This window comes from Acomys russatus, chromosome 22 (assembly GCF_903995435.1).
Source record: "Acomys russatus chromosome 22, mAcoRus1.1, whole genome shotgun sequence".
Taxonomy (NCBI): domain Eukaryota; kingdom Metazoa; phylum Chordata; class Mammalia; order Rodentia; family Muridae; genus Acomys; species Acomys russatus.
The window spans coordinates 8,556,069-8,577,296 of NC_067158.1; the positions used below are offsets into that span (position 1 = coordinate 8,556,069).

Below are 21,228 nucleotides of genomic sequence, written 5' to 3' on the forward strand. Positions count from 1 at the left end.
AGTTTTCTGGTTAATGGTTAGTCTTAAAAAGATAAATATACAAGTTACAGTATACGGGCTGAGCAAAAATCTATTAATATATTATAAGAATATATAGCGAGAGCGACGGGGAGATCTCTAAGATCTGCCCTGCGAAGGAGAGCAGATGACGTGGGCTCATCCAACCGTTCCCCCAAGTCTCTGAATAAAGTTGTTCTAACAATAAAAAAAAGAAAGAATATATAACAAGATATATATTCTAAATAATACACAGAGGATATATGTTTATATAGGCATGTGTTTATGTATCTATGTATGTATATATGTGTGTTAGCATATACATGCATATATACATATGTATACACATAAAGAGAAAAAGAGGTCATAAATTTGAAAAACAGCAAAGGAGGTACATGAAAGGGGTTGGAAGATAGAAAAGGAAGGGAGAAATTATGTAATTATAATCTCAAAAAATGCAAAAAGAAAAATAGAATGCCAGAATGGATGATGCCCTGAGTTCATTATTCCAAGAGATACAAGTACCAATTGATGGTGTGTAGCATGATTTCTCTTGCTTTTTTATTTTTTTAACTTATTACAGAGTAAACAGTATTGTAAAGTGGAAGTTTCTAGTTTCTTTGAAGACTCAGTTGTGCCACATGGTGTTTTGCTGAAAGTTGTCTTGTGAGAGAGCACATGATGTGTTTCTGGAAGATATCTTGTGAGAAAGCATGTGCTGTTTTGCTGAGAGCAGACACATGGGAGAGGTGTGATGGTTGGAAGGAGCACAGAAAGAGCCCGGACAGTGGGGTGTGTCTTTTTGCTACACTGCTGCGTTGCGCAACACTTCACCAGTCCTCGCTGGACTTCACTGATCTTCGTTGGTCTTCGCTGGTCTTTGCTTCCCAGAGAAAAATGTTCCAGAGAACTTCTCGTGGAACTCCTGCTAATTCTGGCCACTTCCACGGACTCGTGACAACTCGGCAGAGCCTTGTGGTTTCTGCTGGATCGTGCCACCACTACAGATTTGTATTGCTGTGGTGTTGGCTATTGGACTGGACTGCTGGTATCGTGATAATGCAGAGTGGAATTGGCCCAAGGAACAATGTCTAAACAGGCCCACAACCCCTTCTTCTTATTAACACTCTTTCTCCCCTTCCTCTGGTCAGTGGGTTAGAAGTGAGGTTGAAGTGTTTAAGGATCTTAAATAAAGTAAGTTTTTAAAAATCTAAGTCTACATGTGTTTTGTGAATACACATTTTGAAATTATATAAATCCTGCTTCTTATCAAAGTTTTACCTACTATAGACTCCAGTGATAATTTTGCCCAAACCCAACATTTTCTGTTTTTATTACTTGGTAAGTAAGGTAGACCTTTCTGCCAGTTCTCTTTACTTATTCTTATGCTTATGTTTATATCAGTATGTACTCATGGATTTCAATTTAGTATGAATTTAATATTTAATTTATTTAGTATATACAATGAGCTACACTTATTATTTATTTTGACATTGAAAATACCCAAAGTTTGGCCACTGGGATTCACTGAAGTACACTCTCATCAAATTTGAACACAATTTTGTTTGGTTTGGTTTTGGTTTTGGTTTTTATTCTTTTAACACCTCTTAACTTTTGGTACAGCACACCATTTCTTTAAGGACAGCCTTTATCCCTCTTAATGGGCAATCATGTTAGAAACAAATCTTGGCACCAGCACATTCATTACTACTGGACTGTCACTGCTAAAGTATCAGAGTATCAGAGATCAGAAAAACATGTAGGTATACACACACACACACACACACACACACACACACACACACACACGGCACACTGCTGCTTCAATAACTCAAAGGATAGCAAACATTTACTGATCTATAAAGATATTTATTTTCAAACAATCCTTAGGTATACATATAATCTTTTTATTTGTTTGGTTTGTTTGTTTGTTTGTTTTATTTTTTTAAGATAGGGTTTCTCTGTGGATCTTGGCCATCCTGGAACTCACTCTGTAGGTCAGGCTGGCCTCAAACTCTGCCTCCCAAGGGCTTGAGTTAAAAGTGTGTGCCACCACCACCCAGCATATTCATATAATCTTACCATTTATTAAACATTGGAAACAAATTTGCCTACTAATGAGACAAATGTGCTTATTTATTTCTATGTAAAGAATTAATTAGCCAAATGTTCAATAGTGTAGGACACAAAAAATCTTAACCGCTTTCCAAAAGTGATATTTTGACTTTATAGTCATCTTTGCTGACAACACTACTTCATATAAAAACACAGCATAAAATGAATTAAGTATATTTAGTATATGTTGAAAATTCTCTCCTAATCCAAAGCCACAGTTCATTTAATATTGTTTTTGCTTTTAAATAAAATTCAAGTCAATAGTTCAAACAGCAAACTTTAAAACCAAACACTCTAACACAGTACAAACCAGAGAGATACTAATTTGCTACATGCTGAAGAACGGTGCTAAGAAAATAAGTAAGGCCTTTATTTCTGTAAGTAAACTCTGGTTTCTGTGGAAGCACTGCAGCTCATACCCATCTGGAGGCAAGTGTTTCAGGCAGCGTTTGCTGATGCTGTGCAGCACCATGCATGTGTAGGGCAAAGTGTTGATGCTGTGAGTTCAGAATCAAGGCTGCATGGCGCTGTGCCGTACAACATGAGTGAACACTGCCAGACACACCTGATGCTGATTTTGAATTTTGATTGTTGTGCTCAGAAATCTTTGACTGTTGCCAAATTTCTGCAGCACTCATATTGTTATGTGACCAACAGCTAGATTAAGGAGCTGTGCTTTTGTCTGACAAAGTGCTATCAATAACAGCTGTTCTGTTTTGTACAAAAAAAAATGGTATCATTTAATAGAGTAATCACTATTGTATATAAATGAGAAAAATCCCAAAACACTGCTCCAAAAGTTGACTGTTCTAAAAGAAAAGGTCAAGATGCAAAATACTATAAAATTTCGTACATGTAAAATGGGTAGAATGGTCAAGTCCATTCAGAAAAAGTGGTCACCACGCTGAAAGGACGAGGACATAGTGAATGATTGCCACGGCATTCAGCTGAAGTTCTACTGAAGTAGAGTGGCAACTTCAGTGGAGGATTTTGTTGTTACTGCAAAGGTCTTTGATTGCTTGTTGTTTTGTGCAACTAGGGAGCTTGAAACTCCCTATGTCAACAAAGCTGTCCTTGACTTTGCGGCAACTTTCCTTCCTTGCCTCTCAAGTGCTTAAATTGAGGTATGTGCCACCATGCTCAGCTAAAGACACTAAACAGTGCACCTTAAAAGAATAAATTTTATGGTATGTGAATTATATCTCAATAAAGAGGGATGAATGCAAAATTCCTTGATGGTACATCAAACATTGACTTTTGGGTCTTCTCATGGTGACAAATGCCTACAGCAATCTCAATAGACAATACTAACGTGTAGGTAGAAGGTGGCATATCAGAAAAGATGGACTTGTTAAGAGTACCAAGTAAGCTTTGTGTACTGTGCATAGATGTACAGAGGGGTTCACTGCTAGAATTCTTTAACGTGTAGCTTTGGAATATCTGACTCAGCAAATGTGTAATGTATGTTTGGAGTACTTAATGCTCACATCTTCAGTTCAGGCACAGTTTGTAAACTTGCTGCCATTTCCCATATAACTTATGGAGCCAAGAAAAGTTAAATTTCTTATTATTATCATCAAATAAACTTTATACATAATAAGCTTTTCTTCAAAGGGCTAAAATGAAAAGATTAAAATTGTGTTATTTAAAATTCATAAAATTAGTATACATTTAAATAAGCTGTCAAATGAGCTTTTCTGTAACTCTGTGACACTTTAATTTGTGATATTATTGAAACTTAAAACTACAGACATTCTCCACACTTATATACAAGTTATTTAAAAAGAAGTAGCATAGAAAAAGAAATAGCTGAGCATTGTTCTTTCAAGGTCTGTAAAACTGTGTTGTAATTTTAATGGGAATTGCTAAAATCAAAAAATCAACTGACAACTCATGCTGGTGAGGATATGGAGCAAGAGGAACACTCCTCCACTGCTGATGGGAGTGCAAACTTATACAACTACTTTGGAAATCAATTTGGCACTTTCTCAGAAAATCTGGGAATAGTTCTACCTCAAAAGTCAGCTATACCTCTCCTGGACATATACCCAAAAGATGCTCAACAATACCACAAGGACACTTGCTCAATTATGTTCATAACAGCTTTATTAATAATAGCCAGAAACTGGAAACAACCTAGATGTCCCTCAACCAAAGAATAGATAAAGAAACTGTGGTACATTTACACAATGGAATACACCCAGCTATTAAAAACAAAGAAATCATGACATTTTCAGTCAAATGAATATAACTAGAAAAGATCACACTGAGTGAGGTAACCCAGACCCAGAAAGACACACATGCTGTATACTCACTTGTAAGTGGATTTTAGCATATAGTACAAGATAACCATATTACAGTTCAAAGACCCAAGGAAGCTAAGTAACAAAGAGGGTACAAAGGGAAGATGTTTGAATCTCACTCAGAAGGAGAAATAAAATAGACATCAGAGGTGGATGGATGGGCAAAAACTGGGTGGGAGAAGGGGTGAGGAGGGGAACAGAGGGATCAAGTGCAGGGAGGGTGGAGGAAGAGAGAGCTGGGACAGAGAACTAGAATCCGGGGAGGGAGAGCTCGGGGACAAGGGAAACTCTTAGGAATCTACAGTGACCTAGCTAAGACTCCTAGCATCAGGGGATATGGAGCCTGAAGTGACCACCTCCTGTAGCCAAGAAAGACTTCCAGCGAATGAATGGATGGAGACTACAATCCACCCACAAAACCTTCAACCAAAAATTTGTCCTGCCTACAAGATGCACAGGGATAAAAATAGAATAGAAATTGAGAAATGACCAACGAGTCACTGGCCAAACTTAAGACCCATCCCATGAGAAAGAGTCAACGCCTGACACTGTTAATGATATTCTGCTAGCATAACTGTCCTCTGATAGGTTTCATCCAGCAGCTGATGGGAGCAGAAGCACAGAGCCACAGCCAAACAATAGGCAGAGCTCGGGGAATCTTGTAGAAGACAGAGAGGAAGGATGGAAAGATCCAGAGAGGTCAAGGACACCACAAGAAAACCTAAAAACCAACTAACCTAGACCCATAGGGATTCACAGAGACTGAACCACCAACCAAAGAGCATGCATGGGATAGAGCTAGGCCCCCTACACATATGTAACAATGGTGTAGCTTCGTGTAGGACTCCTAACAGCAGGAGCAGGGTCTGTCTCTAACTCTGTTCCCTGCCTTGGATCTCTTTCCTCTAACTGAGCCGCCTTGTCCAGCATCAGTAGAAGATGTGCCTAGTTCTACTGCAACTTGAGATGTCAAGGCCAGTTGATATCCATGGGGTCCTCCCCTTTTCTGAGGAGAAAGGGAGAGAAGAATGGGGGTAGTGGAGGGAGGGAAAGCTGTGATAGGAATGTAAAGTAAATAATTTAATAAATTGTTTAAAAAAGAACATGGGTGGACTAGGGGCAGGTGGGAATGGGAACAGGTTGGGGAGAGGGATAGAAGAAGAAAGTACAGGGAGAGATGACTGGAAAAGGGGGACATTTGGAGGGTGATGTGGAAACTTTCCTAGTGCAGGGGAAACTTCCTGGATCCAATCAGTATGACCCTAGTGAGGACTCCTAGTAATGGAAGATACAGAGCCTGAACCTGCCACCTTCGGTAACCTGGCAAGACTCTCAATGGTGGAACTGGGGCACCAATCCAACTACAAAACCTTTGGCCCACACCTGCCCTGGCCTGCAAGATGTGCTAGGGCAATGGTGCCTCAGAGCTTGTGGGAGTGGCCAGCTAATGACTAGTCTAACTTGAGGCCCATGCCACATGAAGGAGCCCATGTCTGAACAGCCAGGAACCAGAAACTGGGCAGATGAAGGACCTAGAATAGAACCAAACACAACTCACAGGCCCAAAAAGGTCAATGAGATGATGCCTAACAATACCCTGCTAGACTCTAGAGCAGCATCTTGCCCATCACCGTAAGAGAGGCTTCCTCCAGCAAATGACGGCAGCAGGTGCAGAGATCCACACCCAACATTAAGTGGGGCTTGGGAACCCTGTGGAAGATGGGGAGGAAGGACTGTAGGAACTACAGGGGTGGAGGACACCAGGAGAACACGGACCACAGAATCAACTAGCCAGGGCTCGTGGTGGCTCACAGAGACTGAAGCAGCCATCACGGAGCCTTCATGGATCTGCCCTACGTCCTCTGCATGCATGCTGTAGTTGTCTAGTTTCGGGTGTTTATAAGACTACTAACTGTATTGTATATGTGTGTAATAATATAAATGTATATATAAAAAATTTTAAAAGACTGCTAACAATGAAAGCAGGGATATCTCTGGCTCTTTTGCCTGCTCTTGATACCATCTTCTCCTACTGGTTGCCTTGTCCAGCTTTGATATGAGGGTTTACACCCACCTAGTCTTATTGCATCTTGTTATGTCATGTTCAGTGGACATCCCTGAGAGGCCTCTTTTCTGAAGGGAAAGGAGAAGCAATGGATGCAGAGAAAAGGGAAGAATGGGGGGTGGGAACTGGGAGGAGTAGAGGGAGGTTGCAGTTGGGATGTAGTTCACAGGACGAACAGACAGACACCAACCAGAACTCCCTTCTAAAATTCCTGGCCAAAAACCAAGGATGCTCCTAGAACTGTTGCCTTCAGGATCCAGGCCCTAAGCTGCCTGTCCAGCTCCTATTTCTTGTTCCCATCATGACGTTAAGTTCTGGTTTGATACATTATTTTTCTTTTGTTACTAATATTTGCTTAACAATTATAACATTACAATATCTCCCCTTTCAATCTATCTCATCATGTGATTCATCCTTAAAACTGTTGTTTTATACTTTATGACATCTTACAGAATTATCAATTTATTTGTCTGTCTTGTGGTTCTTCTTAGGGACAATGCCTCTGATCAGCATGGGAGCAGCTACAGAAGACAGACTCTGTTCTCCAAAAATATTTGGAACCACATCTCTCAGGAAGGGGTTGTGGCTGAGAGAGATAGGCAGAGACAGAGACACACCTATGGATCAAACTTAATATATGAGAAAAGACAGTTACAGAAAAAGACTGGAACCCTTCCCCCTGGGCTACATACAACAAGCAGCATCTATTTTTTTAAAAGCATGCAGGTGCCACATAAATGACCTATAAAGGGTGTCACGCCTTATAGCCTAGGACTTTTGAGTTCATGGTTTTCCCTCAGCTTACTATGCATCTATGCCCATTCTTGGAAGTGCTTTCTCTTTCTTCATAAACTGTATTTCTATTTCTAATCATGTGTCTCTAGTCTAGCTCTTTGTTCTGGGTCACAAGAGCCTAAAAATTTGGACAAGTGCCCTGGAACTCAGATTCAAGCTTCTAACATCATGTGTTATTTTATATATTTTTTCTTATATTTATGTATATTATATATTATAAATATATAAACATATTACTTATACATGTTTATATATATACACAAATAGAGCTAGTCTCTGTCAACAGTACAAAAAGGAAGCTCTGGTGGGATACAGAAAGCCCTGAAAATCTAAATTGTATGGCAGACTAGATGGAGAGAGCCAAACTTCGTAAGTACTTCTCTAACTGATGCTGAGCCGTACTTTTTACCATTACTCCTGGGAGTCGATGCCCAATTACCTGACTGTAAACATTTAGTGTACATGGGCAACGAATAATTGGGCCAGAACAGAATAATCAGAATGCTATTTTTAAAAAAACGGGAGACACATGTGGCAGCACTCAGAAAGGCAGAGGCAGGAGAATCTCTGTGAGTTCAAGGCCAGTCTAGTCTACAAAGTGAGTCCAAGACAGCCAAGGCTACACAGAGAAACCCTGTCTCAAGAAACAACAACAAAAACCTGACAGCATACATAGGACTACTATCCCCCAGAACTCCCTGCTTTCATGATGTCTGTCATACTCTGGCAGACAGGACTAGCAAACATATTTTCAGTTTAGTTATGAGTTCTTTAGAGATTGTTATCACCATAACAACACAAATAGTTCTAGCAGGTAGACCTCTAGGGGCAAGGTATAGGGCAAGACTCAGCCAATCAGGGCTAGCTTAGAATGCAGTAGGCCCTGGCTTCACCAACCAACACCGGAAACCAACAAAAAAAGAGGTCTTCTCAGACTTCCTTACATCCCATAAGCCTCAAGTGCTCCCACCAAGAAAAGGAGTGGAGCTGTAATGGGATGAGTGGCCCCTTGCTCCTTAAATAGTAGGCAATTTTCAGTATTCCTCAGTGCCAAGTAAAACAAAACAGAGAAACAACTGGACACTGAGGCTGAGATCACAACTATCATCTGCACCATTCATTTTCAGATATTGCTTTAATCAAAGCAAATATTCTATATGTGAAACTACAAAAACATGTACACATATAAAATGTTGCTTTTTTGCTCTACTTCCTATGTGTGGATCAAAATTTAATAGGCCAACTTCTTGCTCCAGCCACCATGCCTTCCTTGTCTGTTGTTATGCCGTCCCTTGTAGTGGAAGTTTTGGTTATATTATATAAATATGTTTTTGTTTTGATTCCAAGTGTGGGATGTGAAACTGCCTTTAGTTTATCCAACAGCTGGTAACAGCCTCATGAGAGGCTGAGTGATATTTGTCAGCTGGAAACCATCCTAGGAGCCCAGAAGAGGGAAAGTCTTTGCTTCAGAGGGAAATGCTCTGGGGAACATTTCAAGAAGGCTGCTCCTGTTTGTTGTTTGCTACTGCTGTGTTGGGGTCCGTGCAAGAGGAACAACAAAACAGCTCTAGAACTCATGGAATGAGGCCCACCAGTTAGCGAACCCACGGTGGGTGTGTCTCAGTGAGGCATAACCCCGAGAACTGTGTGTCCTGTTATGAAGCATAGCTCTGCTGGTTACTTTTGCGGTCCTTATAATCCCCTTAATATGTGAATTGTGTGAGCACTATAAAGGGGGCTCCCAGCCCCTCACCGGGCAAATCATTGGCATACTCAATAACAATGCTTGATCTCTTTCAGCCGTTGCTGCTGGAGCAGATTAACGACTCAACCACCATCTCTGAAAACAACCTGCAGATGTAGATTGCTAACGATGATTACTACCCTTAGAAAGGATTTGGAAAGATAGATTGTTCAACAAGGCTAGGTACAGATGTGTTTGCTAGTGGCTCTGACGTAGAAAGTCTTAGGGAAGAATAGATTGTTTAGCAAAGTAAGGTAAAGATGTTTTTGCTGATGGCCCTGATGCAGGAAATCTTAGGGGACAATTGAAGTTAAGAGAAAGTACACTCTTATTAGTAAAGCTAGGGACTTTTTGAGGTTGGCAAAGCAAGAACAATGGCCCATAGCACCATTGGCTGGCGTGACTCTGTCAAGCTGGGCAGGTGACTGAGATAACGATTGATTTCCTTATTCTATTTTTCTGCCCTCAGCTTCCTGATATGATTTAATAAAACATATTAATGAGCAGATGAGCACCCTTAGGACTTAAAATAGACATGGCTGATTATTTTTATATAGGCGTTTAGGTTTGTGATTCCTTTAAGATCTTCATAAGATTACTTCTTAAAATAATTGATTCCTTTTTGTAACCACAAATTGCCGCCGGCCAGTAAAGAAAAGCTGGCTGAGAAATTCCCTTGCTCGCTTAGACTCTGTTAATATGTAACAAGTTGCTTATGTACAAATGTATGTGGTTCTCAGAAATAACTTGTTACTCATGTTTGTTCCTTACCCATAATACGTAAACCACTTGGTCATGTGAAAGTATTGTGGAACATGATTTTCTTACGTATACCCATTGTAATCATTTATTTATAGAGAAATAGAATGTAAACACATTGTGATTTTTGTGCAGCTTGAAAAGATTTTGTTGGGGTATATAAACTGTGAAATGAAAAGGATAAGGACAGGAGAAGAAACAGAAACAGGAGGAGGACAAGGAGGAGGAGGAGGAGGAGAAGAAAGATAAGAATAGGGATAAAAATAAGAAGATAATAATAAAAGGAAGAAGTCTGTCTTACTTCATCGTCTAGTCTAAGAGTGTGTGTGCGTGCGTGCGCGCGCGCATGCGCATGCGCGCGCACGCGCACACATATGTTTCTCTTCTTTCCCTTTCTTTTTTAGACACTTGCCACTATCACCTCTAGCCCCCACTACGATCTATCAGCTCTAGCCCCCACTAGGATCCATCAGCTCTAGCCCCTGCTAGGAGCCATCAGCTCTAGCCCCTGCTGGGAGCCATCAGCTCTAGCCCCTGCTGGGAGCCATCAGCTCTAGGCCCTGCTGGGAGCCATCAGCTCTAGCCCCTACTAGGAGCCATCAGCTCTAGCCCCTGCTGGGAGCCATCAGCTCTAGCCCCTGCTGGGAGCTATCAGCTCTAGTCCCTACTAGAAGCCATAAGCTCTAGCCCCTACTAGGAGCCATCAGCTCTAGCCCCTACTAGGAGCCATCAGCTCTAGTCCCTACTAGAAGCCATAAGCTCTAGCTCCTACTAGGAGCCATCAGCTCTAGGCCCTACTAGGAGCCATCAGCTCTAGGCCCTGATAGGAGCCATCAGCTCTAGGCCTTGCTGGGAGCCATCAGCCTTTGCCCCAGCTTGCCACCATCAGTGGAAGCTATTGCTGGTAACTATCAGTTCCTGCTTGGAAGGCTGCCCTCAGAGAAGGTCTACAGGGTTACCAGCCAGCCAGCCAGCTACAGGATTCACACCGCACCTCAGTTTTCCCAAGTTGATATCCAAGTAGGATCTCGATATTCTGGCACCCAAACAGTAGGACTTTGATCCTGCTGTTTGCTGTTTGGGTGGACTGCTGGGAACCTGATGAAGAAGAGTAGAATCGTCCCAAGGACCTGAGTCTAAAATGATTTACATCCCCTGTCCCTAGTAGCCTTCTTTCTCTCCTGCTGAGGGTTGGTGGGTTGGAAAGGAGGCAGAGGCGTTAAGGAACCCCAAATAAAGTGGGTTTTAAAAAACAGAACCCTACATTCCCCTCTTCCTCTCTTCCAAAGAAAGCTGCGTACAGAGAGTAGATTGCACCCAAAGAGAGATGCAGGCAGCAAAGCTGACGGGGCAGAACCATCTATGTCCTGTGAACAGAAAGCCCAAATACTGCGCAGGGGCCCACAACATCTGGCGATTGCTAAACTCCATTTCAGTCAAGTCTTCCTTCTCTACATCTCTCTTTTTCATTTATGGAATGGGAATGTATATTCTGTGTCCTTATATACTATGGACATATGTAAATTTTTAAAATGTTTACAGAGGGGTATAATGAGAATTTTTGGATTCTTTAAACGTTAGGAGAATATGTTTTTGTTTTAATCCCTGGTGTGGGCTATGGGGCTGCTTCAGACTGTCCACAGCAGCTGATTATGATTCGCCTTGTGCTCTAGCAGGGCCATGATTTTGCTAGCTACAGATAGTTTCTGCAAGTGTATGACACTTGGAATTCTGGAGACACATAAGAGGGCTAGAGTCCTGAGAGGGGCTGTGGCAGCTTCTGCTGCTGCTGCTGCTGCTGCTGCTGCTGCTGCTGCTGCTGGTTGCTGGTTGCTGGTTGCTGGTTGCTGTTGTTGCAGTTTGTCAAATGGTCATACACAAAGAGATGAAGAAAAAATTGAACATCCTGACAGCGAAGATCAAACTTTTCCCAAGGAATTAGATGCCTAATTATAATGATGCCCCCTTTGTCCTCTACCCTTTTTTCTCTCCTATTTACTGTTAGGGGTTAATAAGGGTGGAAAAGAGTAAGGAACCCACAAAGTACCAAACGCCAACTACAGAGGAGTACAGTTAACAGATTGCCTTGAATCTCAAAGGAGACTTTGGACTTTTGAACTGTATCAAGACTTTACAGAGCCTATGGGGACTTTTGAAGACTAAACGCATTTGCATCATGAGATAGCCATGAGCCTATGGGGGCCGGGGCAGAAAGTTGTACTTTGAATAAGAAACCTCCCAAATGATGAGGGGACCACAGCTAGATCAGAAGTACTTACACAACTCTTGTCTGTTTGAACCTAAGCCTTATACCAGGGCTCTGAAGACAAACTTAGGATAGGGGTTCCACCGGTCTTCTTTGTTCTTCCTCTTGAGGTAGTCACATTAAATAAGTCCTCATATTAATATTGTTATTAATATTATTAATTATTATCAATGTATTTCATTGTTTGTGTCTTTAATTAGCTTATTGAGGACAAGTCGCCTAGCCTACAATGTTAGGAGTGCCAGGGCCCAGGCTCCAACCTTCTAAACTATGGTAGCAATAAAAGTTAATGTTCTTCTCTTCGAAACAGCAGTCTACTTTTTCTTTCTTCTGCTATCCTTCACCTCACCAACTTATCTTTTGGTTATCCTAGACTGGAACGTGGTGTCTTGTTTTCCAGCTTGATATAGTAAAAGAGGAATGTAACTGTTAGGTTTAAATGTCACCTTGCCACAATTAGACAACGACTCCTGCATGTCAGGCTAGCGTTGGAGAAGAAACTTATTTTATCATTGCCTGTATCTCATAATAACACAGTCAACCAAAATCTTGAATGTGGCCATTGTCTGAGACAGCTACTCTAGGAACTCGAAAACAAGGAACATTCATAACTCAGGGAGCCGGAGGAGTTGGTACCTGGACAGGAAAAGACTATATAAAGCAACTATGAGAGACAGTGCTTGGCCTCATTAGTGTATATAAGTTACCTCTGGACAGATCAATCATGCAGACAAAAAAAGAAAAAAGAAAAAAACTTGAGTTAAATTTTACATTAGATCAAATGAACTTAACAGACACTTGCAGTCCACATAACAGCTAAAGAATACACTTTTTTAGTAGCTCTTTTTTTTTCTTTTAACTTTCTCTACAATTGATCACATTTGTGAACAAAGAAGTTTTAATAAGTATGAGAAAGTCTAAATAAGTGCTTAGACTTCATCAGAATATACCAGAATGAAATTAGCAACCAATAGCAAGAACTATACAAAAACATGGAGATTTAACTATATACTCTTAATTATTTTTCAAGTTAAAATAAAATTGTATAGGTTTCATTATGATATTTTCATGCATTCTTTGCTCTCCCACAATATATTTTTGAATAATCAGTGGATCACAATAAAACTTCAGGGAGGAACTTTTAAAATTAGAATAAAGTGAAAATGAGAACAGCACCCATAATGGGCTGAGCCCTCCTACATCAGTCATTAAATAAGAAAATGCCCCTACAGACTTGCTGATATGCCAATCTAGTGGAGCGTTTTCTCAATTAAGGCTCCTTGTTCCCAATGACTCAACCATGTTCAAATTGACAAAAAATTAGCACTTAATGACAACTCTCTCTAAAGAAGCTACACTCGTGTCTTGTATCTTCTCTCTTCTCCTCCTTTTCCTCCTCCCTTTCCCTCCCCATCCTCTTTCTTCACTCTTAAATCTAAACTATGCACTTTTTTTTATCTCTGCTTAATAAACTTGCTAACTTTGCTTCACTCAACACATCCTGAAGTTCTTTTCTGCAGGATAGTTAAGAATTCAGCGTTGACTGGACTGTGGTCCCATAGGAAGGAACTCTTCAGGCTACTTGAGAGCAGTGCTGGGTCATGTCTCCCTGTCATAAGCAATAACTATAAGATGTCTTTTTGTCTTGTTTGAACAGAGGGTCAAGTCTTTTAGCATGTTCCTGAGGCTGTGAGACCCACAGAGCCTGGCTTCATTTTCGAGCTATGGATCAGTTACCCGGGTCTCTGCCTAGTTAGTTATAAAGTAAGGCTGCCACACCCTTTTCCTTCTTAGTTATCTTGAAACAGATTTTACAGAGGACACAAACAGTCAAGTGAACGAGATGCACAGTGAAAGACACGTAGAGAGAGATGTGGAGCACCCATGCTCCCTCTGGGTAAGCTGCTTCCCAGAAGCCTTCACACACTCAGACATGCAAAGCTTTCTGTGTCCTTTTGGGTTTACACAGGGTTAACTGTTTTACTGGTCAAACCCAACTTTTAGACCCTCTCCCCTCACACCAGAAGGGTCAAATGTGGCTAAAAGGCTAACTCTGAAGAAAGCTGATTTACCTGGCAATCAATACCTCTATCCAGAAGCTCCCCAGGCCCACCCCATATTCTCATTAGTATGCAAAGAGATACACCACTTTGGAGATTTTAAAAATTTTAGGGCATGTGTACCCATGAATTAAATATGTATTTCTTATTATACCACATATCACATATAAATTAAATATCTATTAGTTAATAACTTTCTCATAGTCAACTCATAATGATAAAGTCCAATTTCACAGACAAAAAAGAGTATATTCTTTTAGTATCCAAAAGTTAGTCCCACAACTTTAACCATTCTTATTTTCAAATAATGATAACCAACTGCTTTTGAAAAGCCTTTGACAATTAGTTCTAATTATCTTGGTAACTTAACTCATTTTAGACACATGTTTAGAATTTTTACATTTAATCCTACCTACAGAGTAATTTCCACAGTGGTATTTCCTGAAGCTAAAACCCAGACTTTATGTCTCTAGAGTAATCTTGCCTTATAGTGGTTTTAACTTCAGTGAGTTTGGATCATCTTCCCAGTAGCCTGGCTGGCCTGGGCTTGTTGTAAATAGTTGGTTCAGTCAAGCAGCTTCTTAAATGTCAACACCCTTAACCATTCACATATAATGTGTAAGAAAAGCATTGTGCCTTAACATAAAGATGTGTTTCCTCTTGTGAAATGCACTCCCCTCACCTCATCTGGCAAGTCAGCTTAAGGAAATGGGATAGGTTCATGTTCTCTACAGCACAGCTGCCAGGACAGACAGCTCGTCTTCTTTCTACAGAACTTGGAGACTGAATGTTTTATGTATGAAAAAGAAAGTAACTTATCCATTAAAGGAGGCAAATATGCAAAACCTAATAGTCATATAACCACAAAGATTCCCCCAAACTGTTCTCATTTTTAATATTTCAAAACAAATAATTTTGTGTTAACTAAAAAATTTCCAAGACCCTAGTCTATATCCTCTAAAAGTGTGAACAAATATATTTGATATGAAAACAGCATTTTATCCAAATATCAAATATGACAGTGAGTATTTGAACAGCAAACACAAACATTCCTAATCCCAATCACAGACTGTGTGTGAAATGTTAATGTATTTAAATTTTTTAATTATACATGGAATTAACTGAAATACTGTACCTTAAACAATTCATTATTAATATTTCTTTCATATTAGAATAGTAAGAATACAAACAAATGATCTCCAAAGTGGGAAGTTTTAAAGACAAATTATACATTGTGGAAAATCTGATTTTGGCTCCTAAAAAATGTTAACTGTAAATAGTCTACAGTCTACACAGATATCCAAAAAAGTGAATATAGCTCTTTTTAAGATAAACAGTAAATAATAATGTTGTACTAACATAAAGATAAAAAGAAAATACTAAAACATTTATGTCTCCTAATCAGACTAAATTAATAAGGCAGATTTAATTAACAGTCATGGTTTTACAATAATTTTAGAGAAACACTTAAAGAAATGTTCCACATCCTTAGCCATCAAGGAAATACAAATTAAAACTACTTTAAGATTTCTTCTTACACCTGTCAGAATTGTTAAGATCAATAATACAAGTTACAGCTCATTCTGGCTAAGATGTGGATCAAGGCGAACGCTCCTCCCATTGCTGGTAGGAGTGCAAACTTGTACAACCTCTATGGAAATCCATGTGATGGTTCCTCAGAAAGTTGGCAATTGACCTACCTCAAGGCCCAGCTACACAGCTCTTGAGCATACACCCACAGGACACTTCCTCCTACAACAATGACGTTTGCTCAAGCATGTTCATTGTGGCTTTAATCATAATAGCCAGAAACTGGAAACGTCCTAGATGTCCATCAACAGAAAACTGATAAAGAAAATGTGTGCTTATACAATAGAGTAATATTCAGCTGTTTTTAAAAATGACATCATGAAATTTGCAGGAAAAAGGATGGAAACAGAAAAAAGCATCGCCTTGCATGAGCTAACCTAAACCCTGAAAGATAAGCATGGTATGCATTTACTTATATTAGATATTAGCAGTTAAGTAAATTATAACTATGCTACAATTCAGAGATCTGGAGACTTTAGGCAAAGAGGAGGAGTCTGGGGGGGGCACATGCATCTCTCTGGAAGAGTAAAATAGAACAGTCTTTGAAGGCACAATGGGGGCAGGTGGAGACAAGAGAGGCAAGTCAGGTGAGGGGTGGAGGAAGAGAGTTCATGCTGAGAGACAGCTGGAATTGGGGTGCATTTGGGAGTGGTGTAGAAATCTAATGCAGTGGAAACTTTGTGGAGCCTATGAAGTGATCCTAATGAAGTCTCAACTAGTCATCTCTTGTAGCCAGGCAAGGTTTCCAATGGATGAACTGGGTTGCTTTCAATTGAGCAGTTGGCCAAAGAAAAGCCATGGAAACCCTCAAATAACCAGTCTGATGCTAAGACAAAGGGTTTCTCTCTGCAAACTGACATTAGCACACACCGCTCTTTAAGTATGGAAAAGCTAGTGCCTACACTAGCCTTTACCCCTATATTCTAGTCTCTTTGGTGTGGGAATGTTCTTGGTTGGATACTAAAAGAAAAACATAAACACCAACCCTGCCTGCAAAATACGGTAGGGCGTTGGTAGCACAGAACTTCTGGGAGAAGCCAACCTATGTCTTATTTGACCTAAGGCCCATTCCTGGAGAAGAAACTCATGCCCAACACTCCTTGGGTAACCAAGAACCAAGACTAGATATCCCAGAGACCTAGTGGTGATACTTTTTTTTAAAAGGGTTTCCGGGATGGAGAGATGGCTCAGAGGTTAAGAACACTTTCAGGGGTCCTGAGTTCAATTCCCAGCAACCACATGGTGGCTCACAACCATCTATAATATGTTCTGATGCCCTCTTCTGGCCTGCCAATGAACATGCAGGCAAAGCACTGTATACATAATAAATAAATACCTTTTTTTAAAAAAATTTCCATAGACTGACTCCAAATGATTTCTGCTATATTCTAGATCAGTGCCATATCTAGTCACCATCAGAAAGGCTTCCTCCAGCAGAGTATGGGAACAGACTCAGAGACCCACCACCAGACGTTATGCCAACAGAGAGTCTAAACGGGAGTTCTCCCTCAAACCCCTCCCTTCAGAGCTCAGGAAACCTTGTGGAAGAGAAGAAAGAAAGATTTTAAGAGTTAGAAGGAATATTTTGAAAAACGAGAGAGAGAGAGAGAGAGAGAGAGAGAGAGAGAATAGAGGACATCGGGAGAACACGGCCCTCTGCATCAACTAAGCAAGGTGCATATCAGCTCACAGAGACTGAAGAAAGCCCAAGCCTGTGTGGGTCTGCACCAGATCCTGTGTATATAGTATAGCTTAGCTTAGCATTTTTACAGAACTTCTGACATGAGAACAAGTGGGTCTCTGCCTCCTTTGCCTGCTATTGGGACTCTTCTCCTCCTGTTGCATTGTCATGTCCGACATCAATAAAACAGTTTTTGCTTCATCTTATTGTATTTTTGTCATGTTTGTTATCTCTTAGAAGCCTGCTCTTTTCAAATGAGAGACCGAAAGGGAGTAGATCTAGAGGGGAGGTGGGGGGGGGGGGACTAGAAGCAGTAAAGAGAAGGGAATCTATAATAAGAATATTTTTCAAAGAATAAGCAGGCTACCAGGATGAGACTTGATAACCTATGACCATATAGTGGGGGAGGAGGTCCTCCTCGGTCATAGACCTAGGGGAGGAGAATAGGATGAAAGCAGGAGGGCGGGAGGAACAGGAGGATACAAGTGATGGGATAACAATTGAGTTGTAATCTGAATAAATTAATTAAATTAAAATTTAAAATTTTTTTAAAAAGAATCTTTTTCAAAAAAATTAAAAGAAATCCTATAAAACTAGTGTTAGTGTCATGAAAGATAAAAAGGGATATTACAAATTATAGGTGATTAAAGAAATCTGATATTTAAATGCAATGAATGATCTTATATTAGGGGAAATGTCATGGCGCACTATTTAGAAAACTGTCAAAATGTGAACATGAGAGTGTATGTGATGGTTAACATTGCCAACCTCACAGAACCTATAGTCACATGGCAGACAAACATGACATTTTCTAGATTCGGTGGAGATGGGAGGGGCACCAATCCATAGGTGGGAACTGAAGCCTGAACTAAAAGCAAGACGACAGCAGCATCCATCGCTCTCTGCTCCCTGGGGACGGCATATGGCCAGCTGCCCTACGCCTCTGCCAGTATGCCTTCCCTACCAGAATGGACTTCAAACTGTAGCTGGAATCAGCTCTTCCTTCCTTCAGCTGTTTCTTGTCAGATATGTTGTCACAGTGAGTAAAACAAAACCTCCTTAATTTTACAACTACCTGAAAGTTATATGAAAGATTCCTTGTTCTTTGAAAATACGCACTAAGTATATAGTATATATAAAGTATACAGTATAGAGTATATATAAAGTATACAGTATACAGTATATATACAAGGCATGATATCTGCAAATTAGTGTTAAAAATAGTATGTGGCAGGGGAGGGTACAGTGGCGGGCAGTGTGTGCAAAAGTAAATGTGACAGGATTTGTTAACTATTAGTAAATCTGGCTGAGAGGGGACTGAAAACTGCTTTTGACCATTTTTCAGTAAATTCTATATACTTTCAAGATAAAGGATTTACAGAGCATACAAGAGAGAGTATTCCTGCTGATCAAAAGGGAGGAAATAAAGACGCCACAGCCGTACACAGCTGTATTGTATGAGAAAGCTTCAGGACACCGAAAGCTACCGCAGGGGAAGCCCGACAACCCCAGCTGGGTGCTCCAAAGCTAGACAAGGTTGCTGTCTCCGGAGGAGCGCAAGCTACCGACAGCCCCTGGGACTCCCCTGTAGGATTCAGTAAGTGCTGACAGTACAGGAGGCAGCCATGAGGCCCAGGAAAGCACAACCATGTACCCATACAGAAGATACACATGCAGATGTGTCAATATACATATGTAGTCAGAGGACAACTTTTCAGAATCAGTTCTCTCCTTCCACAGGACCCACGAGAATCTAACTCAGATCACGAGGCGCGTAGAGCAAGTGACTCTACCTGCTGACCCATCTCAGTAGCCCCTGAGGTGGTTTTTCTCAATGACTTTATCAAACGCCTTAGTTTCAGATGACTGCATTATGAATCTGGGTTTCATCACCCACCATGGTGATGCAGCTTTTGACCTATTTATGAATTTAACTTATCTGCTTATCAGTGTCATGTCTAAATGACTATCTTTAGAATACCTGGGAGTTTATGCTTGTGAAAATAATGTGGGCTACAATTGTGAAGCATTGCTTATGCAGGGTTTTGCTATAGTTTTAAATCTCTCAAATAATTCTCCTAAAAAAATATAAAAGTCTTAGAGTAACTATTATTGGTTTTGTTTTTTTGTGTTGTTGTTGTGTGTGTGTGTGTGTGTGTTTTTTTTTTTTTCAGAATTATACACTGAGATTTTAGAATCTAAGGATTTTGATCTTTTAGGGAATCCAAGATATGCAATAGAAGGCAAACACATGGTATGGTCTTGCTGTACAACTCAACAATATCACAGTAGCTAATCCAGTCTGAGAGACCTACTGCTGGGCACTAATCTCTTCTGAAGGCAATGGCCTTATGGCCTGAGTACCGAGCACAGGAGTCATCATCACCTTGCTGATACTGGCTATCCGTCTCTAACATACTAATCTATGGTGGTCCAAACCATGTTCAAACTACAGCATTGATATAGTTATTTTTATACAAACAGGATCATATATAATGCGATTTTTCATTCAATGTTGTATTTTTAATATTTATCCATATGAATATAGGCAGTCCATAATGTCTGGATAATGGGTTTTCCAAAATAGAAACTGTGAAGTTTAACTTTCAAAGAATGTTTAATACCGAGAACTTAGAAAAAAGATAAGCTCATACAAAGTACAACAAGATAAAATACAGTGCTGTGGACTGGGTGTTTCTGTCCATAAAGATTCACATATGAGGGCTGGAGAGATGGCTCAGAGGTTAAGAGCACTGTCTGCTCTTCCAGAGGTCCTGAGTTCAATTCCCAGCATCCACATAGTGGCTCACAAACATCTACAATGAGATCTGGTACCCTCTTTTAGTGTGTAGGCACACATGCAGGCAGAATACTGTATAAATAATAAATAAAAATTAAATGTTAAAAAAAAAATAGATTCACATATGAAAAAGGTAAAGAAAATACATCTATCTGTGACCAAATTTCCAAATTTGCTGATACTTTTTGATCTTGGACCTTCCAGGCCCCAAAAATTATGAGAAAAAATGTTTGTTGTTTAACCCACCCATTGTGTAGCAGCAAAGCCAACCCTGACAAAGTTACTATGTTATAAATATCATATGTCAGTACAGATTTTGTATTAGTTTCTCTCCTATCGCACTATTGTACTATCTGTCCTATTGTACTAAAAAACCAAGACCAAGACAACTTACACAACAAGTGTTTAACTGAGCTTATGGTTCCAGGGAGTTAGAGCCCAGGATGGCAGAGCGAAGGCGTGGCAGCGGGAGCAGCTGAGGCCTCACATCTCAGTCCTCTACAGGAGGCAGAAAGTGCAGTGAGGATGGCTGGAGGCTTTTTAAACCTCAAAGCCCTCCCCTAGGCCACACCTCCTCCCATAAGCCCATCTGCCCCAAATCCTTCCCAAACAGCTCCACAAACTGGGGACCATGACTCAAACACATGAGCCTATGGAGATCATTCTCATTCAAACCACCGCAGACCTGCAGCACTTATACAGACTCCTCAGTAGGCTCCTTTCTCCAAGTCCCATTACTGGGACAACTGAACCTGAATGGTCTTATAAATAAATATATCAGGACTCTTTCAGGATAAAAGACAATGGTTGAGTTAAGAAATGGGCTTCTTGGCTTTAAGGGCCATTTCTGGTCAGTCAGCATTTCAGAAGTTGTATGTGCCATAGGAACCCCAATTAAAGAAATGAAGATGTGCTACCTCTGCTTCTGCTCTGAGTAAGAACTTTCTTCCACCAAATTTTGAGATAAAACACTGACCAAAAGCAACTTGGAGAAGAAAAGGGTTTCCTTCAACCTACACTTCCACATCCCAGTTTATCATTAATAGAATCCAA

The 21,228-nt window shown here is 40.4% G+C and overlaps 1 protein-coding gene across 2 annotated transcripts in view; it reads right to left on the reverse strand.

The window, feature by feature from the left end:
• Wdpcp (WD repeat containing planar cell polarity effector) overlaps positions 1-21,228 on the reverse strand; it is a 270,649-nt gene that overhangs the window by 245,883 nt on the left and 3,538 nt on the right. Inside the window, exon 1 of one of the 2 annotated variants that reach the window (XM_051165343.1) lies at positions 10,773-10,895. The exons of the other annotated variant lie outside the window; for it this stretch is intronic. The gene's annotated coding sequence lies outside the window, so the exon portion shown is untranslated. Of the gene's footprint in view, positions 1-10,772; positions 10,896-21,228 lie in introns of those variants that run through there. 2 annotated transcript variants of the gene reach the window in all.